Below are 20206 nucleotides of genomic sequence, written 5' to 3' on the forward strand. Positions count from 1 at the left end.
GGTGGGAGGCGAAAGCACAAAAGATACACCGTAACGTGTCTTTTTGAAACAAAGTATTTTTGCCCCCGTCGGTACACCGGCGAAATTCCTCACATGTTTGTGTTTTGGGTGGAGGGTGAACCCATGGCTTCGTATGATGCGCGAGGTGTCGGTGTCGCATGAACCCCGCGTTTGATTGCAGTATCAGCAACGTCACGACGATGCAACATCACGCAACATCAGTCTACGGTCACCAGCGACACATTTTACAGTGCGTGTGCAAATGTTGACGGGTTTCACTTTCATCTACTGGCACAGGTCTGCTTGTTTTACGAGTGTGTGAGTGACACTTTTACTGCACTGCAATGTTTCGCTTCGGTTTAAGTTTTCCAGCACACCCCTTTGTTCTTGAGATCCCAGATCACCGTGGCCATGTACGCTAACCATAAGCGACTTTATGACTTTTTTATAAAGGCGCTTATGAATATAAGCAATCGTGCGTTTATTTACAGAATACGGTCGTGTATTGTGGGCTTGCGCTTGCTTGAGCCCCAAACCACAATAAAGTATCACCGACCGACCACTAATAACAGCTGTCAAATGATCAAGACTGTTTCTTCCTTTTTCCATTCCCAAATGTGCATGCGCACGAGAGAGACATTTATTAGTTGTTTAGGTGGCCCATTAAAAGCTATGTGCGATTTTTCCAATTATTTTGTCAAAAGTAGGCTTACCTATAGGCTACAAATATCGAAAATCTTTCTTTAACAGTCTTGTTCAACTTTGAAACAAGTTTATGGAACATTAAAGCAGATCCTGAAATCAAGATCCAGTGCTCCTCAGTTTTTAAAAGAGTAGAGATGTGGGATATGAAAACACTTTCTTTGGATTCCCTCATTTCCAACATTGAAGTGCTCTATTTATCTTTTATCTGTTTTTTTTTTCTACCACCAATAATAAACACTCCTTGCATGCTACATGTCCAGATTATGTCAGTGTCTGATTTTTTAATGCCTTGGGTGTACTCCAAAGTAACTGATGCCCCAAAGAAATCGCCTCGATTTGAATAAGGTCGCATTCCAGCCCGTATTGTACAGATCTAGTTTAGACTGGATCGCCTCCCGCCCCTCACCCCCCACCCTCCAAGACGAAAAGAGGCGTCTTTTTTTCTAAATGTTTAAGCAGGTGTATCTTGCATGCGCTATAATACGAAAATCGACGTCCCTGAACAATGTGAATAAGCGAAAGCGCGCGTTTTATATCTCTAGTGAAGATACGGTCTTTTCTCAGCATCAGCATCTGCGTGCACGCGGACAGTCTGGTGCCAACGGGCATGGCGCGCGTTATGCAGAGAGTACGATGAGCAATGAACGCACTCTTCCGCGATAGAGCTTCATTTTATCGGCATATACTTACTGTGAAGGATGATGTCAGTTCGAAAATGTACACTGTAAAAAAAAAAAAAAAAAAAAACACGAATGTACTTTTCTGCTAGGATATTAATGAATCTATTATTTTGCAAAAAAAATTCGTTAGTACAAAAAAAAATTGAAAATACTAAAATGTTTTTACAGATTTTTTTTTTTTGACAGTGTATTATCATAATGTTTAAGTATACAGTATAACGGTAGGCCTGTATAGGGTTTTTTAAGGGAATATTTGCGCAGAGGAAAGCTGTGTTTGTGTCTTTCAGATCCTAATGAACTTGAACAAAACTTATCACAAGATCTTATCATAATATTTTACAATACAGATCACTTAACTTAAAGGGATTTTGATCCCAAAATTAAAATTCTGTCATAATTTACTCAACTTCCCGCTTGTTTCTTCTGTTGAACACAAAAGAAGATATTTTGAAGAATGATGGCAACCAAACATACCAATCGACTTCCACAGTATGAAAAATATATATATAAATAATACCTGCATGAGTGTATTTATGTATGTGTGTGTATTTTATATAACATAACACATTTTATATAATTACATAACATTCATATGGTTTCCCTAAATTAGTAGAAATTTAATTTAATTTAATTGATTAATGAACTCAACCAATTATTTAGAAACTCAACACATCTACTCCTAAAAAGTGGTTTAATGTTGGTTCCTTTTGAATCAGACACTTGTCTCTCCTTCCATTGTCCTTATTGTGTAACTTGACCTTTGACCTCAACAGTCCAGAAAGAAGTGGTGACCCTGAATGTCAGATGGCACAAAATATGCCAGTTGTGGGCTCCAATTTGCAATCACCGTGGACCTTTCAGATTCTCAGAAATCGTAATCACTAGCATGTGTGTGGCAGAATTGTGATGTGTGGTTTTTTTTTTTTATTTAGTTATAATAAAGTGTTCCTCTCTCACTAATATAGTACCTGCTCAGGGTGAGACTTTGAGCACTGGGAATATAGATACTAAGAGACTCACTAAACAGTATTCTCATATAATTAGCACTCATAAGCTCATCTGAGCCTCATGACTGAGCTGAGGTCAGTTCTTTTTAATCCCAGTTTGTGTATTGTAAAGGCAAATCACCATTAGTGCACTTTCATTAAAAAAAGTCATAAAAAAATGTATTTTATTGCACATTCATTGTAAAAGTTGAAGTGTGTGAATTGTGTAATTACTTGTATAAGTTTAAATAACACAAATATTAGAGAGTTATCCTCATGCATTAGTGAATAATCTATTGCTGCTTTGTTCCCAGTGATTGTTATAATGACTGATGGCCAGGGCCCCCCATGAATGGATGTGTGTGCGTGCGTTTGTGCACGTGCGTTAGTTTGTGATCCAGGATTGGCAAGGGTTTGTGCTGGTGGGTCAGTGGGTCTATGAGTAACAATTCTTCAATTTTCTGCAGGGTGTAGAATTAGCATTGGCTCAACTTTACTTGTTTCTGCAAAAAATGAGTCATGGGTTAATGGCAGCCCCAGCGCTTAGTGTGCCATTCTGTCTTTCAAGTAAGAAATTAGGATTGTGTTTCATATTGTGTGGGGATATTAGCAATTGAGATAAAAACAGCTTCAAGGGTCTTCATTATCTTGATCTTGATAGACACTACAAAAGGCACAAGAAGATGATCTGGAGTTTGAAGTCGTTTTAGACAATAATGGCTGTCTTCACATTTTTTCATTCTTGCTTTCCATTGTAGTGGGTCAGTATTTTACAAATATACCTATACTGCTGATAGTCAGAATTGTATATCACTTTGTCACTTTCTGAGGTCTGTATTATTCTCTTATCCTCATGAGAACCAGAAGAAGAAAAAAACATTTGTGAATTTAGTTTTTTTTTTCTTTTCACCAGAACTCACTTTATATAAAAAAAAAAAAAAAAAAAAAAAAAAAAATTTTCTGAAAAATTATATTTTATTCATATGTTATGTCCTCTGTAGAGGACACCAGAACTCACGTTTTCTAAAACAAATAAAATGACATGAATAGACATGAAAAGGCAAAAACAATGGGATTTTAAAAAAATCATCAATCAATTTTTAGGTCTCAGGATTTTTTTTTAATACATACTTTGAATAAGAATGATAAAAGATATAACAAAATGATTTGATATACCATTTACTTTATGCAATATGTGTGTAAAATTTCCATAAACTGGTTTTTCCCGTAAACACAATGTAATCTATACACTGTACCTAATTTGCATATTAATGTCAGGACGGTATATTGAAAAAAAGAACTGTACTAATGGAAGAGTCTAACAATTGGCCAGATTTTCATAATAATAATAATAAATATATAATTTATTTCCTATTCATTAGTTGTGTCTCCCAAAATGCATAAATAAACATGCTTTTAGTCCTGAGGTCCTCTACAGTGGAACATGTATGAAAAATCAATACCCTGTTTCATAACAGGAAGTCATAGTCTGATTTTGAAACCACATAGCATTTTTCCTGAGACGTTGATTTATGACAAACAATTTGAAAAAATCAATCAGATTTAAAATGATAAGTACAAATTATAATCATATTTCCGTAAGGATGTACAGTTTTATCACAGAGAAACTTCCAAACATTTGGTATCTCTTAAGAAATTCACTAAAATATAATGTCCACTGAGACAAAAAACTATACCTGGGTCTCTTATTGGTCACCAAGAATGCATTTATTTAATCAAAAAATAATATTGTGAAATATTATTACAATTAAAAAAGCTATCTTAGTTTTAAAAATGCTGAATTTTCATCAGCCATTACTTCAGTCTCAGTGCCACATGATCCATCAGAAAACATTCTCATATGCGGATATGCTGCTTAGGAAAACATTTCTTACTATTATCACAGTTGAAAACAGCTGTGGTGCTTAATTAAAACTGTGATACAGGATTTTTTTGATTAATAGAAAGTTTAAAAGAGCAGCATTTATTTAAAATAAAAATCTTTGTAATATTATAAATGCCTCTATTGTTACTTTTTTGATCAATTTTGAATGGTACTTTATCTTTCTGCATTACATAACATGTAGTTTGTCAAGGGGTGTGTTGATGTTATTGTTGCTTAACCTATAAAAACAATGTAGTTTATCCAGTTTTAAATGTTACTCCTAAAAGTGTTGTCTTACATGGAAATAGAACAGTCATCTAGAAATGAGTATGTTTAGCAGTTTATTATTTTTTTAATTAAAAAAAAAAGAACTGACAGAACTACTGTGTTCTACCAGTACCAGTGTATTTATTTATTGATTTATACAAAAGCTAAACAAAGACAGTATTTTGGTTATGCCCTGTCAGGTATAAAATTATTTCAGTTATGAACACAGAAGTCAATTTTTCCCATTATGAACACTAAATTAATTTCATTATACTTCTTTATGGTACCTTAGTTAACCAAATTTACTATGGAAAAATAGATAACAAACTTATCAGTCTGGTCAATGTGCAAAATCTTTTTGCATTATACTTTTGTGTGTGTCTGAAATGATTGGTTTGTTTTGCCCTGATATTCCGTCATTAGACTTCATTGGACTTTGTTTGAGCTGCTTTCTCTTCCAGCTGGACGTGAGAGTAATAGGTCAGAACGTAATCTGACTTGATATTGAATCTTCCTCTAAAATTGTTTATTTCTTGTCCTTTTGATGTTCAACAGAACACATTAGTCGGTGTTGGAGGCAGACCAAATAATTTGTCAGGGCAACTATAACTTAAACTACTGCTCCGTTTAAAAAATGCTTGATTGCTTATTCTGTTATTTATTTATTCAAAAATAAATAAATAAAATTAAATAAATAATAGTATATTCATAATTATATGAATTCATAATTAAATAACATTAGTATATGCTAATATGTGATTAGTTTATCATGATTAGAAATACTTCAGAATAGAACGGGGCTAATATTCCTCACAGAGCTTTACTAGTAACAGGGCAAGAGGAAGTGGAAGAAGAGAGAGAGAGAGAACTGGCAGGAACCAGCATGGTGTTAATGGGCTGAATTCGATGTTGTGTCCTCTGATCAATCAACTGAACACACAGCATTGTGAATGGTGTTCACCCAGAACCACAGAAGTAAGGTGAAATCAGTCATCCTCAACCAATCTGACCTTTTTGTGTTGCTTGCTGTAAATATCACATTTTATTATCAGGGACTTAATGAGGTTAGGAAAAGAGGGGGGGGGAAAAGCACTTTTTTTTGTGCATCCAGCGCTGCAATAATCTTAATTGTTGATTAAATCCAATCCAACAAGATTTAGGGGTAAAGGGAAAGCACCAAGTTCAGTCAGTGACCGTTTGGGTATTTTTCATGTAATCATTAGCAGATACTTTATTTAAAACACCATCTTAAAATGATGACACAAGCACAAGTGGTTATCATACAGAAACCAACAAAAAAGCAGAAGTGTGGAAAAAAGCAAAGAAGAATTGCTTGTTTTAGTGATTTCTTCAGAGAAAAAGACTGTAAAAATATAATCAAAATATGTAATCATAAAAATATATAATAATAAAAATAAGTTCAAATTTACCGAGCATTACTCTGCTTTTTAAATAACGGGTCATAATAATGAAGATATTGAAATATATAATGGAATAATGGCTGTTCTATTGACAGCCATTATAGATGTGTTGTCCTAAAAGTAATGTTAAAGGCACAAAAATTAAAATTCTGCAATCAACCTTTTATTATTAATTTATTTAATTCAGCAGAAGGAAGAAAGTCAGTCAACAGGTTTGGAAAACATGGTGGACTATCGCCTTTAGTGTGGTGAGCTAAACTAATGCTTTGAGGGTATGAATTCCATTTTAATCAGTTCTCTCACTTGTGTGTCTGTGTTTTTGTTTCCAGGATTTTCTGATTCTAAAAATAATCCATCCACACGTGGGTGTGTCCAGAAATGCCCACTGTCCGCACACTGTGCCCATTTTCCTCTGGTGACTCATGCCTAGTGCCAGGGGGCATCAACCACCTCCAGACACTATTGTCAGCATCGGGACAACAGGGTCAGAGAAAGGGCGCGAAAAGTCGGGTGAGAGAGGAGAGAGAGAAAAGAGCGCTAAAGAGTGCGACTGAGAGGGAGGGCATGATGAGGAGAGAAGATGGGAAACAGGAACAAACTGGATTCTCCCATCCTGGAGGACGACAGACAGGCCGACAGACAGAGGTCTGGAGGGAGGCTTGAGGCTTGGTTCTCCTTGAAAACACAGCCAGCAAACATCTGATTGTATTTGGTCAAAATCAGCAATGGCGGCTTCAGCAGATGCATAAATGCAACCAGGGCGTCACCTCATAGCAGATCGGCACTTAAGTGTATCACCACACTATGTTTCCATGTTGTGTACCGGGCCAGTCCTTTTGTTCTTTCAAAGCACAAAATTCATCCTTTACTCCGCGCAGACCACCTGCTCAGAAACTCTTTACAACAGAATGCTGTATCATTCTGCTCTCTCTCTTTCTTACCTAGAATGGGGGAAAGTGAATATTAGCCTTATCAGAAATGGCCATGTTCTGACATATTCATAGTTCAGACCACCTAATGAGTAATCCCTGTTAGGCGCTATTACTGCGCAAATATGGGATGCATAATTAGTGTAGATTATAATCTTTAAATATTCCATGAGCCAGCGCAGGCCCTCTTGTGTCTGGTTTGGAGATCAGTATTGTCCATTTTATTTATCATTTAGACGGGTCTTTCGAACTGCGAGTTGTGGTTTTAGGACTCCCATTCATCTTATTTAGCAATTAATTGGATTTTTGGAGTATTATTGCTTGTTGCTGGACCATCTATGAGTGACGATACAGTTTATTATAACTCTGACCCAAGACTTAGTTTCTGCGCGCCTCTATACTCTGACGCTTAGTTTTATATAACAAAAGCTGAAACAGTAGGTTTATTTTGACCTGATTGATGCAATTTAAGATGTAATCAACATATCCCCGCTGTAGTTCACCTCTTCTCTACTTGCTACCATAAACTAGTTTTCTGAATAAACCTGGAAGTGTGGGTATTGAATCTTATTAGATATTTAATAAACCTTGTTTTTGTTCCTCTTTTTTAAATTACTTTAGATTACACATTTTTCTAATGCTAAATGTCAAAAAGATGATTTTGCTCTAGTGTTGAACTGTAATCACACATTAAATTTAAATAAACACACATCATTGGTGTAAAAAATATCTAATTATTTATTTCAATATGCACATATTTGTCTTTCCAAAGTGTACTGATAGATATATATATAATTATAATTCTAATTATTATTTGATTTATGGTTCTTTGATTTATTTTTTTTATTTTTTTTACTTTGATGAACTACATTATTTATTGCAGGGGCGACACTAGTGCCGGCCCTTCTGTTTTTTTTTTTGTGTAAGAGAGCAAGCATCTTTTGCTATGCTTCAACCGTTTATGTGTGAGAAAAAAAACACAACCTGTGAATGAGTTTTTACCTAAGTTTTCTTTTTACCCTCCTTTAATGAGAAGTGGCTCATTAGGTAAGTTTAACGCTCTATCTCTGATTTTGGGCCACTATCAATGGTTTAGTAGCTTTAACATTGCACTTAACTATAACCGTGTGGGCTGAGCCATGCTCTGAATGTCTCGTGGTTACGTCAATGTGTGTATTTTTTGCCTTAAGTTGCTGCTCGGCAGAGCGATTTTTTCAACACCTCAACAGGGAAGTTGCTGCATTGATGCTGACAGTATTAGGGAACCTTTATACCTTGCACCACCTTTCGTGGTCATATGATACGCACAGACAAGAAAACAGATGCTGGAGGTTGTGACTTGTTTTACCCCAACAGCTGGTAGGGGGAATTCAGATACAAAAAAAGAAAAAAACAAACCTTCAGATAGCTTACTTACTGCAGCTCCTGATTTACAGCTAATCCTGTAAAAGTTATCACATATTCTGATATTGTGTTGGTGTTACAATTTGTTGAATGAGTTCAAAAAATAAAAAGACACGTCTAGTAAAACCTATGAAAGAAATAATGTATAACATATGAGAAGTAACATCACATATATTTGAAAATACCTTCTCTACACACAAAAAGACATTATTGTACAACTAATGAACTACATCTTAGTACCACAGTAATCTCTATGGGAAACCATCCTTCTTGGTCCCTCCCTTCATTAAATCTTATATAAAATGCTATAGCCAAGTAGTTAACATGCAGTTGCTTTCGTCTAGTCAGATATCCTCCATCTAATAATCTTACAGCAAACTCCTCTAAGACAAGCGCCTGAAAGGTCTACATTTAACTTCTGATATTTAATAAAAACTAAATTAAAATCTGCTTGACTCATTGTGACTGTTAATCATATATATTTCTCGAACACAAAAATATAAAAAAGCAGTTAAACATTTCCCAGAAAAAACATAGTGGATACCGTGCAAATAATTATGCGGCAATAAGTTTGTTAAGGTTTGGCATTATATTGTGCAGTGCATTTGTGCATGGACAGGCAACTTGCACTTTGATCTTCATACACCCTTATGGAAAGTTCAATGCATTAGCTGCTGCTCTAATATGTATGGTGCCTCTCAGCACTGTACATTTTAAACTGTGAGAATGTGGTTGTCATGAATTCTTTAGTCGGATTGTATTGATGATCGATAACACATACGATAACCCTTTTCATGTCACACTTGACCGGAAACGTGGTTTGAGAGCGAGTAAGGAGTAGTGTTATGATTGCGAGAGCAGTAGTAAGCTTTGAGTGCCAGTGTTTTACAGCGGTTTTTTAAGCGCAGGCTGCTTGGCAGGCTGCAGTCACACAGTGAACCCCCCCTCCCTCCGGCCTTCCCACCACACTCTGCGCCTGAAACACAGGAGAGGTAAATGGTACAACTAATGTGTTATTAGCCTATCCCACATTAAAAAAATGTAAATTAGGGCTAACAAATCCATTTGGTCTAGTCCATCACGCCCCCCCCCCCGAGGGTCCCTTGGCCCCCCCCCCTGCCGACTGCCATGCAAAAGCATAGCAACTGAATGGCTTTATGTTACTCAATTATTCTCCTACTGTTTTTATGTATTATCTTACCCGTTCCTGTGATCTAAGTTGGCATAGCTGTTTTGCTTCCGGTCTTGCCAAGGCTCTTCTGCATGAACTAGAAGGAGAGTGGACCATCCAACAGCATGGCGCGGCCTAATTAAACAAAAATTGTAACAGGTAGGTTTTACCAGTGTAGCTCAGTTACGTGGAAAATTCATTTTTTTAAAACATTTTTGTGTATTTGAAATGAAGGGCCTTTAACAATTATGTAGACGAAAAATGTAAACCTAAAACGAGAAACTATTCAATATACCTTGCTCTCGCTCTCTCTAAAACTATAATCGTATGGATGCATAATGTCTTTTTTAATACTAATTTGAGTTGTATTAGCTTGCATTTTGACGCGCGTCGCCCTAACTGGAGGGGCTGAGCACGGCGCCATGGGGGCCACATGGTTGTGAGAACCTATGCGGGGGAGGTGGACATGACTTTGTGACACACGTTTTATAAAAGCACACAGAGTCTTTACTCTCAGAGGATATGGACAGTCCCGATTCCTCGCTGCCCTGAACATGTGTTGAAAAAGTAGCGAGGCTGGACCAGCCGCAGCAGCATACGCCGTGCGCCAGAGCTCCGCCTTGGCGCAAGCTTCTGTTCACTTTTAGCATCCACGCGTTCACACAACTCCTGCACCAAGCACACTACACACAGATACAACACGCTTTGGAGGAGCCTTGGACAAAAATGCTGTAATTGGTTTAATCATTTTAGCGAACGTCCTTTTTACAAAAAAAAAAAAAAAAAAAACAAATTGAAAATACCGTATAAAAAGACAGACCAAGCACAAAGAAGCGCAACAACCAAAAAGAAGACTCGGCGAGAATACATTGTACTTTATTTTAGCTGTGTCTCTATACAGCTAATTTATGGTGGCATTTCCAAATATAGCCGGGGTAAGCCAAAAACCACAAGTACCCACTCCTTGTACCGCGTATTATTAAAAAAGCTAATTAAAGGCATTTTGCATTACCTGTAGATGTGAAAAGTCTCACAGATAAAGGCAACTGCGGCTAGCACACAGCCGCCCTCCTTTTTTTTAGGACGCAGGGGTGCAGTTTCGTCTAGAGGAGCTTGGGGAGCGCATCAAATGCACGTTTTGAGATCCTATTGTCGCTTCACTTGGATGAGCACTCCTTGAGATAGAGCTGGGCCAAACAATTTTTTTACACGGAAACGGCATTTTTCTCTCTGATTGGCTTACAGCGAGGCTAGACATGGCTTCGCACCCGTTCCCGTTTGGAATGGTAGAATATACGTTTTGATTTGGTATAAGTACTTGAAAGCAGCGTGCAGCATTTTTTACTTTACATTTGATTCAAGGTTTCAAATCAGAAATTTTTGATAGATGGTGTAATGCTGTCTTACTCCCAAGCAAAAGGTAAGCAGTAATTGGATGTTTAGATCACTGCCTGCATTGCTTGTGATGGAATTGTGTAGACGAAGTGCAGGCACTACAGAGCGAGTTGGTCTAGGAGGTAGTAATGTTGGCGATACCTCTTTTATATCTGTTTCTAGGCTGTTTATTAAATAGATATACTATATGATGAACAATATTAGGCCAAATAGAATAGATAGATAGATAGGTAGATCCTTCTGATTTTAAGCTCTTTATATTCTACTTTTGCACATTAATATGAATGACAGATTTTGCGAAAAAAAAGATGAATAAGATCCAGTCCAGCGTTGAAGTTAAGAGCAACATTCAAATTTTGTAAATTAAAATTAGCACATAACTAAAATAATATATAGGTTTTTATTATATTATTATTATGTGAATTATTATTATTCAATTAACTGTAGACAAGGAAGCGTGTTGGAAAACAAAACACATACACAAAAAGGGGGGATAATCAGTTTTTCTACATCCGGATTTATACAAAGACCTACACACGAGCCAAGGAAACAAATACATTAAGAAAAATAAAAATAAAAACAAAGAGATAAATAGAACAAAAAAGAAAACTCTATTACGCAAATACAAATTAAACTCAAGATAGCCCATAAGGAATATGTTTTGTGTGCGTGTGTGTGTGTGTTGTTATTTTACAGTTTGTGGGTTGTTTGCTAAAAGTCTCTCTTGGTACCGTGGTTCGCTAAGGGTCCTAGCGCGCATTGTAAGTGTTTATGTGTGAATGCGGTCTGCGGTGTGTCTGTTTGTCGTAGGCTTAGACTGTTAAACATGCGTCCCAACACGCGATTGACCGCTCAACTATCTGAGTCTTTATTACAAAAACCGATGGCCGGCCTCGCCTTGATCCACCGCCGGCCCCACCCCCACCCCACCCCGATTGCGGTATTACTCGAGAAGCAGGACACCGGCCTGTGGCTGCCCAACAAAATGAGGCATCGAAAAGGCGAGGGCTGGGGTGGACAACTGAGAGGCATCACTCCTCTTGGCTGACATCGTATGTCGGTCATCGGACAACATATCCGGCTGTGTCTTATCCCAGTCTGTCGCTCTCAGGTGGAGAGGCTGGCAAAGCCGTTGCTGGGGGATGCGCATGCACGCGCACCGCGCAATAGGACCGTGGGTGGATGGGTGCGGACGGCAGAACTCATCCTGCTGTACAGTTGCTGCACGCACAAACGTTTCGTTTAATTGCCCGATGCGTGGCAGGCACGATTGTATAGGGCGGGGTGCATTTGTGTGTAAGAAAGTAAGTAGTGATTGTGTTAATATGTTGCGCTGCTGCGTGCGTGGGCTTGTTGGCCTGTAGATAACATAGGGTTTCCAGCCGTATTGGAGGGACCCTATGCAGCTGCTGTCTGGATCATGACCAGTCTCCAGCAGAGCTCCGCTCGCTCAGCCTGCTGTGTGTCTATGTCTGTCTGTCTGTCTTCGTTTTTGTGTGTGCGTAAGTTTGTGTACTGTAGTCCGTTGGTGTGTGTGGTGTCTGTGTATGTAGTCTGGCTGTACGTGATATGTATGTCATGTATGGTAGGTATGTGCGTTTTTTGTGCTGTGTGGTGTTCCTTCTGTCTGATGTCATGTGGGGTTGTGGTGTGTGTAGTCGCTATAGGTCTGTATGGTATGTCTCCTATGTGTGCTGTGCTGGGGTTGGGGTCTGTCTGTGTCGTATGATGGTCCGTTATACGTGCTCTTGCTTTGTTTTGAGTGTGCGGAACTGGCGTTGTGTGTGAGTGGAGTGGGAGTATGTGCGGGTGACCGTCAGGCACTTTTTCAAGGCCACCACCCCCCCCCCCCACCCCCGGTCCGTCCCCAAACGGCCTCCCCACCAAGGGTTGGTCTGTCGTGCTGGTCTGTCGTGTATGTCTACGGTGTGTGGGTTGCATTGCGGGGTTTGTGCGCAGTTGAATGTTGTGTAGTCGTCGTGTCCTGTCGCTGTCCTGCTGTGCTGGTTCTGTTCGAACGTGGATCTGGCATTTGTCTGTCTTAGATATCTCGGGGGTATTAGCTGACTCGCTCTGCACAGTCACTACACTTTAATGTAAAACATGTTCCGACATATATGGACGGTCACCTTGGATTTTCCTCATTTCATGGCGCATGGCGTTGGTTTACTGCCGGTTGTTATTTTGTAAGGCTTTATCGTGTACTAATGTGTGGGTGGAACGCCCACTTAAGGAAATGACGGTAACAGTAGTGGGCAAGTTTTTGACGTATAGGGGTTAACCCAAAATTCTAGGTATGTCCAGGCATTGTTAGTACTGTAAAACTGTGGTCAAACCTGGTTAAATTGTTCCCATTAACTATCTGCCATTAAAAAAAAAAATACGTTTTGCTGTGAGAAAAGGCTCTACTCAATCTTCTCTTTAGATTTGATATTATGATTGTTTTACACACTGTATGGCCGAAGAATTGTAAGAAAATGACGAGAGAAGCAATTATTGTTTTATTGTATTATTATTAATTATAATGCAACATTAACATAACAATAAAGTAGTATTAAAAGTAATGACCAAACTAATTAGATGTCCAAAATCTTAATATAAATAAGTACAACACTAAAAAATCATACTGTAATATATGTTTGTGATAGTCTTTGGTTATGTTGATTCATTTGATTTGATCACTTCCTGAAGAATCAAATCCATCTTTACTTGCACAAAAACACGTTCATTTACATTGTGGGCAAAACACTTGAAGAATTGGCCTGTTTAAAGTGTGTGTTTTTTTTTTTAAACAAAATACAAAAAGTGGGAAATCATGTATGCAGTGTTTGTAAAGCTAAACTTGAAAACACTGTCTGTGATGTCATGTTGTTAGTTCAGTTTTGTTGCATATTAATTGGATTTTTATGGGCAAGTGCATGGAGTGCTAAAAGCAAGCTTCTGTTTTAGTGCCATATAGCTTGTGGAAAAACATTTGCTTACTAAAAACTTACTAAGTTGTGTAGAATATTGGATTAATGGTTTTATTAAAAAAATATTTTATTAAGGTTTCCTAACTTTCCTTTAAGTGTGGTACAGTGCTGTACTCCATTGTTTCACTAAAAATTAGTCGGAATCCTGTCATGATTCTTTCTGTATGTTAACCTCAGGGCACTAAGAAGGAAGAAAATATATAATAGCAATAAAGTATTCTAATATCAGGCAAACTCCAGTGCAATGGGAGTGGATGCATTTACAGAGTGACTAGGTTAAATAAATGTCAAAGTCTCTCTCTGTGTGTTGTTCCCCTTATATTCCAGATTAAGGAGGCTCTGTCAGAAATCATTCAGTTGGCCACTGTGGACTCTGAGCCGTTGGGTGTTAATGGTGCAGCTGATGTCCTGAAATCATTTCCCAGAGACCGGCTCACTAAACTTGGACCTGGAGGAGCAGAACCTAATGTACAGGACATACTCGGAGAGCTGCGCGAGAAAGGTCTGTCTGAAATCTGATCGTGAATGATGGTGTTAGAAGAGGGTCAAAGGCTGTTGCAAATAATTTCCATCTTTAATATTAATCTCTTCTGGTTGCTACTCTTTTTACATAAAAAAAAGTACTGAATCACATAAAAGATTCGTTTTGTCTCGGTCCAGATATTTCTCCATCCTTGACTATTTTGACTACATATTAGGGATGTACATTTTGTCAGTTTGACAACTCATTGTTGGTGTCTTTGTATATGTGACCCTGTACCACAAAAACCAGCCTTAAGTGTCAATTTTTAGAAAATTTGAGATTTATACATCATCTGAATAAATATAGCTTTCCATTGATGTATGGTTTATTAGGATCGGGACAAATATTTGGCCGAGATGCAACAATTTGAAAATCTGGAATCTGAGGGTGCAAAAAAATCAAAATACCGAGAAAATCGCCTTTAAAGTTATCCAAATGAATTCATAGCAATGCATATTACTAATCAAAAATTTAAGTTTTGATATATTTTCACGGTAGGAAATTTACAAAATATCTTCATGGAACATGATCTTTACTTAATATCCTAATGATTTTTGGCATAAAAAAAATCATAATTTTGACCCATACAATGTTTTTTTTTTTTTTTTTGGCTATTGCTATAAATATACCCTGTGCCGACTCTAAGACTGGTTTTTGTGGTCCAGGGTCACATATGTGTGTCAGACAGACATCTTTGATGGGTGCACTGTGTGACATGTGCGTCAGTGTGTTTCGTGCTTAAAATTATTGTTAACAGAGTTCTGAGCACTATATTTCTGCCCTGGACTAAAAATCACATGTACTTTATTCATTAATAAGGGCTGCCTATTAGCAATATTAAAACTGCAATATTTAAATATTTTATGGTGCTTCAACATATTTAATGTTTACTAAATATTTCTCTCTATGTATATTCTATCTATATTAATATAATAGTGACCAAGTGACATTTCGAACAATTGTTGTGGTTTGTCTGGGATTGTTTTTTTTGGGGGGGTTCTTGTTGGCTCCTCGATAGCTAGCTCAGATTGTTATGGGTATTCCTCCAGCGAAAACTGTCACTTGCAGGTTGCATATAAACTTCGGTAAGAATGATGTGCTGAGACCTTACTGTTGATGTTTGCACCTCTGTTCCGTAAATGAATGTGAAGCATCGCCCATGTTGCCTCTGGAGTGTCAGTATCTGAACAAGAGTGCTTTGGACCACGCTGGTGGGGGCCACTCACACTCCACCCATCAAGCACTTCCAGCTCAAGAGGAAACCCAAGAGTGCTAATGCTTAGAGCTGAGCTGCTTCAGAGAAATGTAGTGTGTTTGTGAATTCTTTGTGCCAAAGCAACTCTTTTTCATTTTTCGGTGTGGAGTCATTCACATAATTTAAAATAGGAATGTTTGTGTGATGACATGTTTGTTGTCACTGTGTAAGTATTCATTGTATTTGTTTTAAAGCCACAGAGACTGCCCAGCAGTTAAAGAAAACAGCAGGAGTGCCGTTCCACTCCAAAGGAAGAGGTCTTGTGAAGAAGATTGACACCACAAGTAAGATTTATATGTATACACGGTGGCCCCAAAAATTATTTGGATGGCAAAGACGTATGAATGTTATTGCATTAGCTAACAATACAATATCAAACCTATAGATATAGTTGATACAAGTGAAGACCATATCTTTTTCCTTGTTGAATGTTAGAGGAACGCGTGTCCATAGTTGGAAGTGATGAACTTCAACTCAAAAGTTGACTTCATGCATCCACTAAAATACCTGGGAACTAGTTGGCTAAAAGTAATATATTTTTTTAAAGTTTGTGGTCAAAATATATATATCTTTTTTAAGAAAAACTTTATTCAGCAAGAACACATTCAACTGATCAAACGTAACAGTAAAGACATTTATAATGTTACAAAGATTTCAAATAAATCCTGTTGTATTGAAATTTCTATTCATCAAAAAACTTTATATTGTTATTTTTGCATGTTGACTTTAAGACAAAATTGTTAAATTATTGTAAACATTATATTGAAAGGATATTGAGTGAATTGACTGTTTTTTGTTTTGGCCATAAATATAGCCATTGCTGCTGACATGGCATTAAATCATAAATAATTAAAATCTATTCATCAAAGAATCTTGAAAAAAATTGTATTGCTGTTTCCACAAAAATATTAACATCAGCACAACTGTTTTAAAACATTGATAATAAGAAGAAATGTTTCTTCAGCATATTAGAATGATTTCTGAAGGATCATGTGACACTCAAAGACTGGAGTAATGGCTACGAAAATTTAGCTTTGCATCACAGGAACAAATTACATTTTAAAATATATTAAAATGGAAACATCTATTTTAACAGCTATTTTAAGTTGTAATAAACAACACACAAGATTGATAATAATGATTGTCTGTCTTCTCTCAGCACCTCTGAAGGGCATTCCCAAAGCACCATTTTACATGAGTCCACTACCACCCCAAGCATGTTCAGCCCTCCCAGTAACAGAACCCCTATCACCCCGCCCGCACACCCCTACTTGCGGAAGGAAAGAGGAGTCAAGGTAACTGTCCGGCAATGACCAGTTATGAAGTCACTGAATGACTTGGGTAGATCTAACAGGTATTTCTCTTTTCTTAATGCTGAAGAGTAAATAGTTTTCTTTGCAGATGACACCTGGATTTATTTCGCATGAACTGAATTTCACATTCTTGGATGGATGTCATTTCTGTGCTTTATATGTCAGGTTATGTGATTGAGTGTTTTCTTGCAGTTGTTGGATATATCTGGAGTTGGATATGGTAGGGGCTGGCCGGAGAAGCTAAGAAGAGAAGAAAGACTTTGGGTAAGTTCAAGATTATTTAGTGACATAGACCCTGCACCTCTGAACTGGACTGACTTAAAGACCACCCCACGTCCCTCTGTGCTGTACATCTTTGAAGTTAAAAATGTGTTTATTATTTTTTTGTCTTTTGTTCAGGACACAGAAGCTGGAGAAAAGGCAGCCAAAGAAGAGGCAGTGGTGGGAGGAACGCAACACCAGACTATGCAGCTGGCCTGGTGTCTACACAGGTAGTTTTGGAAATCCTTATCAGCCATTTGATGGATGCTTTGGAATGGGGGTCGGAACAAAACTCAAATGTGTTTCTCCTCCTCTCCTTCAACAGAAACTCGGGGCTCTAAACAACGAGAGTGCGCTACCATCAACCAGCTACCTTCCCGCCACCCCCAGCATGGTTCCTTCCTCGTCTTATATTCCCAGCTCAGAGACACAGCCAGGTAAGCCACTGAAAGACGCGGGATGGGATGGATGCAAAAGAAATTAGGCTACAGTAGAAAATGTATTAATTAGACACGAGGGATATGCAGATATTAACAGGAAGCCAAGTATGAGCTTAAAGTCTTCTCATCCCCAATTATTTGCCTTAATATTCAGCAAATGCAGGTGGTTCAGGGCGTGAAACTACAAACCGGCAGTCAGAGGAATCGCTCTACCCCAAGTGCCGCTTCTGCTTCATTACCCGGCCAGTTTAAACAGCGGCCGCCATGTATAATGCCAGCACTGCCAGTCCCACAACCCCCACATCACCCACCACACCAACCAGCACGCCCACCAACAATGGCCCGCCCCCCGCCACAGCAGCAGCACAGCCAGACATGCCCACGCAGCCGCCCACCACTGCAGCCTCAGCCTGCTCCCACGCCAGCACCCCCACAAACCCAACCGAAAAAGAACCTGTCACTCACGGTAAAAACCTCTCTGATTTTGATATTTTACTGGACTGATCCACTTTAAATTTTACTAGACATTCAGAATTTTATTTATAAATATTTCTTTAAGACATTTTTAAAAAGGTTTCAACTGAGAAAATTCTAGTATTGTAGAAGGTCAATGGTAGTGTTTTTATTTATTTATTTATTTTGCCCTAGAATAGAATATAATTATTTTGTAATATTATAAATGTCTTATCTGTGATCACTTAATCACTTGTGATCAATTCTAATGCATCGCTGCTGAATTATTCATTTTGGAAAGTTTTATTTTTTTTATCTTGCATGTTCCGGTTCACCACAGAGAGAACAGATGTATGCTGCACAGGAAATGTTCAAGACTGCAAACAAAGTTACACGTCCCCGAAAAAGCCCTCATCCCGGGCTTATGGCAGGATCTCGAGGTATTCTGGGTTGGATTTGAGCAGATTTTATTATCTATGCTCCTCTGTAGCTAAATGACTCCTCCTATGTTTGTCTTCCCATCCTCCCAAAAGAAAAAACCCTTGTCCAGAGCAGGGTGAATACAGCTCAATCAACTGAGCTAGCACACAGAAGTACTGCCTAAGCGGCCGGCACCGGCAGCACCACCATGCCATGGTGGACACAGTGTTTGAGATGAACTACTCTACTGTTGCAAATGTACACCGCCCTCCAGAATAACAACCCGAAAACAAACGTCTCCTGAGGAGGACTGGGTTAACTAAACACAACACACACACTTGCTCAGCGCTTTTTACATCAGACACATGTGTACATTCACCCACGCACCTTTCACTTCCACCTGAGGAGTGCTTTAAGATTAAAATTTCACTTGTACAGGGGCTGGAAGGTACATTTAACGGGCCAAATTCCTTCTGTGAGTGTAATTGTGGAATAGGTGGCTAGTGACTTTCCGTCTCACGTCTTCATACCGGTTGATAGGTCTTTCCTGCTTGGCTGAACCTCGGGGCCGAGTCTCTTGTTCTGCATGGCCAAAGACAGGGACGCGGATAGACAGCCTTGTCGTGATCGGTGTGGTAGGGTTGTAGCAGGGCTCGGATTTAGGGCCGCATTTTCAGATTGCTCTTAGGGTTGGGCGGGGAGATCGAGTAAGTCAAAGGTGGTTTGTGTTTAACCTACTTTTGATTAAGAGATCTTAAAAGGTACAAACGACTGTGATAGTGTCCCACAAATGTTGGATAAAGAGTGTTTCAAGTTCCGCATTGGCGAAAAAAAAGATACAACCATAAACAAAGTGGAAAAACTTATGTTTTTTTTAGTGTAAAAAAAATAGGAGGAAATTTTCGACACGAACAGTGCCAGGCTTAATTTCGAAGCTCTGATCGGTCGTGTGCTGAAGCCTGAGTGACCATGATAATTTTTGTTGCACAACCACAGTCACCAACTGAATCACTACGCACTGCCTTTCTAACAACCCGCGAGTTGTTGCTAGTGCCCGGTTTGTACATTTTATGGATGTGTCCAAGTCTGAGACAAACAAATGTCTTTTAAGGAACACGGGTGGGTGATTGTTATTAACTCTGAAACAATATTCGTTTGGTGGCAATACAAGTTTTCTGAAGTGGAGCGCCGTAGTGAGGAGCTTACAGGTAGGATTAATTTAAGTTTCTAGTCAGTACGGTGAATTTAAGGGTATGTTCAACATCGGTATAATTTAAAAATTTTTTACAGGATTGAGTAAAATAATAAGGCACATTAACACATAAAGGTCTTGAGATGGTTGTGAAAGTACAGGCCATATGCACAGCTATGTAATTATTGGTAATTGGTCCAAATGGGTGTGCTGCTCCTCCTCGTTAACAACATCACATCGATAATGACAACGGTGTACTGTTTCAAAGGGCACGCGAATACCTTACAGACACCCAAAAATCACACACAAATGTGTGTTAACTATTTCAACATCATTTCATCCTGGCTGTAAAATCAGTGTGGCCTAGTTAGAAAGCCCGTTAAGCATTTTCCTCATGGTTCAATATTTGTTCAATAAATCTGCTTTACATTTAGATCTGCTTAAAACTAGTAATACTTGGTAAACCATGTCTAAATACGGAATAAAAACGACTATAGCTTTCTAACCACTTATCTAAAGGGATGGTTCACCCTG

At 38.3% G+C, this 20206-nt stretch overlaps 1 pseudogene; it reads left to right on the forward strand.

Annotated features, from left to right (window-relative positions):
- Positions 1–6524: 6524 nt before the first annotated feature.
- On the forward strand, positions 6525–18759 carry LOC109092955 (annotated as a pseudogene).
- The last annotated feature ends 1447 nt before the right edge of the window (positions 18760–20206 follow it).

Source organism: Cyprinus carpio, chromosome A7 (assembly GCF_018340385.1).
Source record: "Cyprinus carpio isolate SPL01 chromosome A7, ASM1834038v1, whole genome shotgun sequence".
Lineage (NCBI taxonomy): Eukaryota > Metazoa > Chordata > Actinopteri > Cypriniformes > Cyprinidae > Cyprinus > Cyprinus carpio.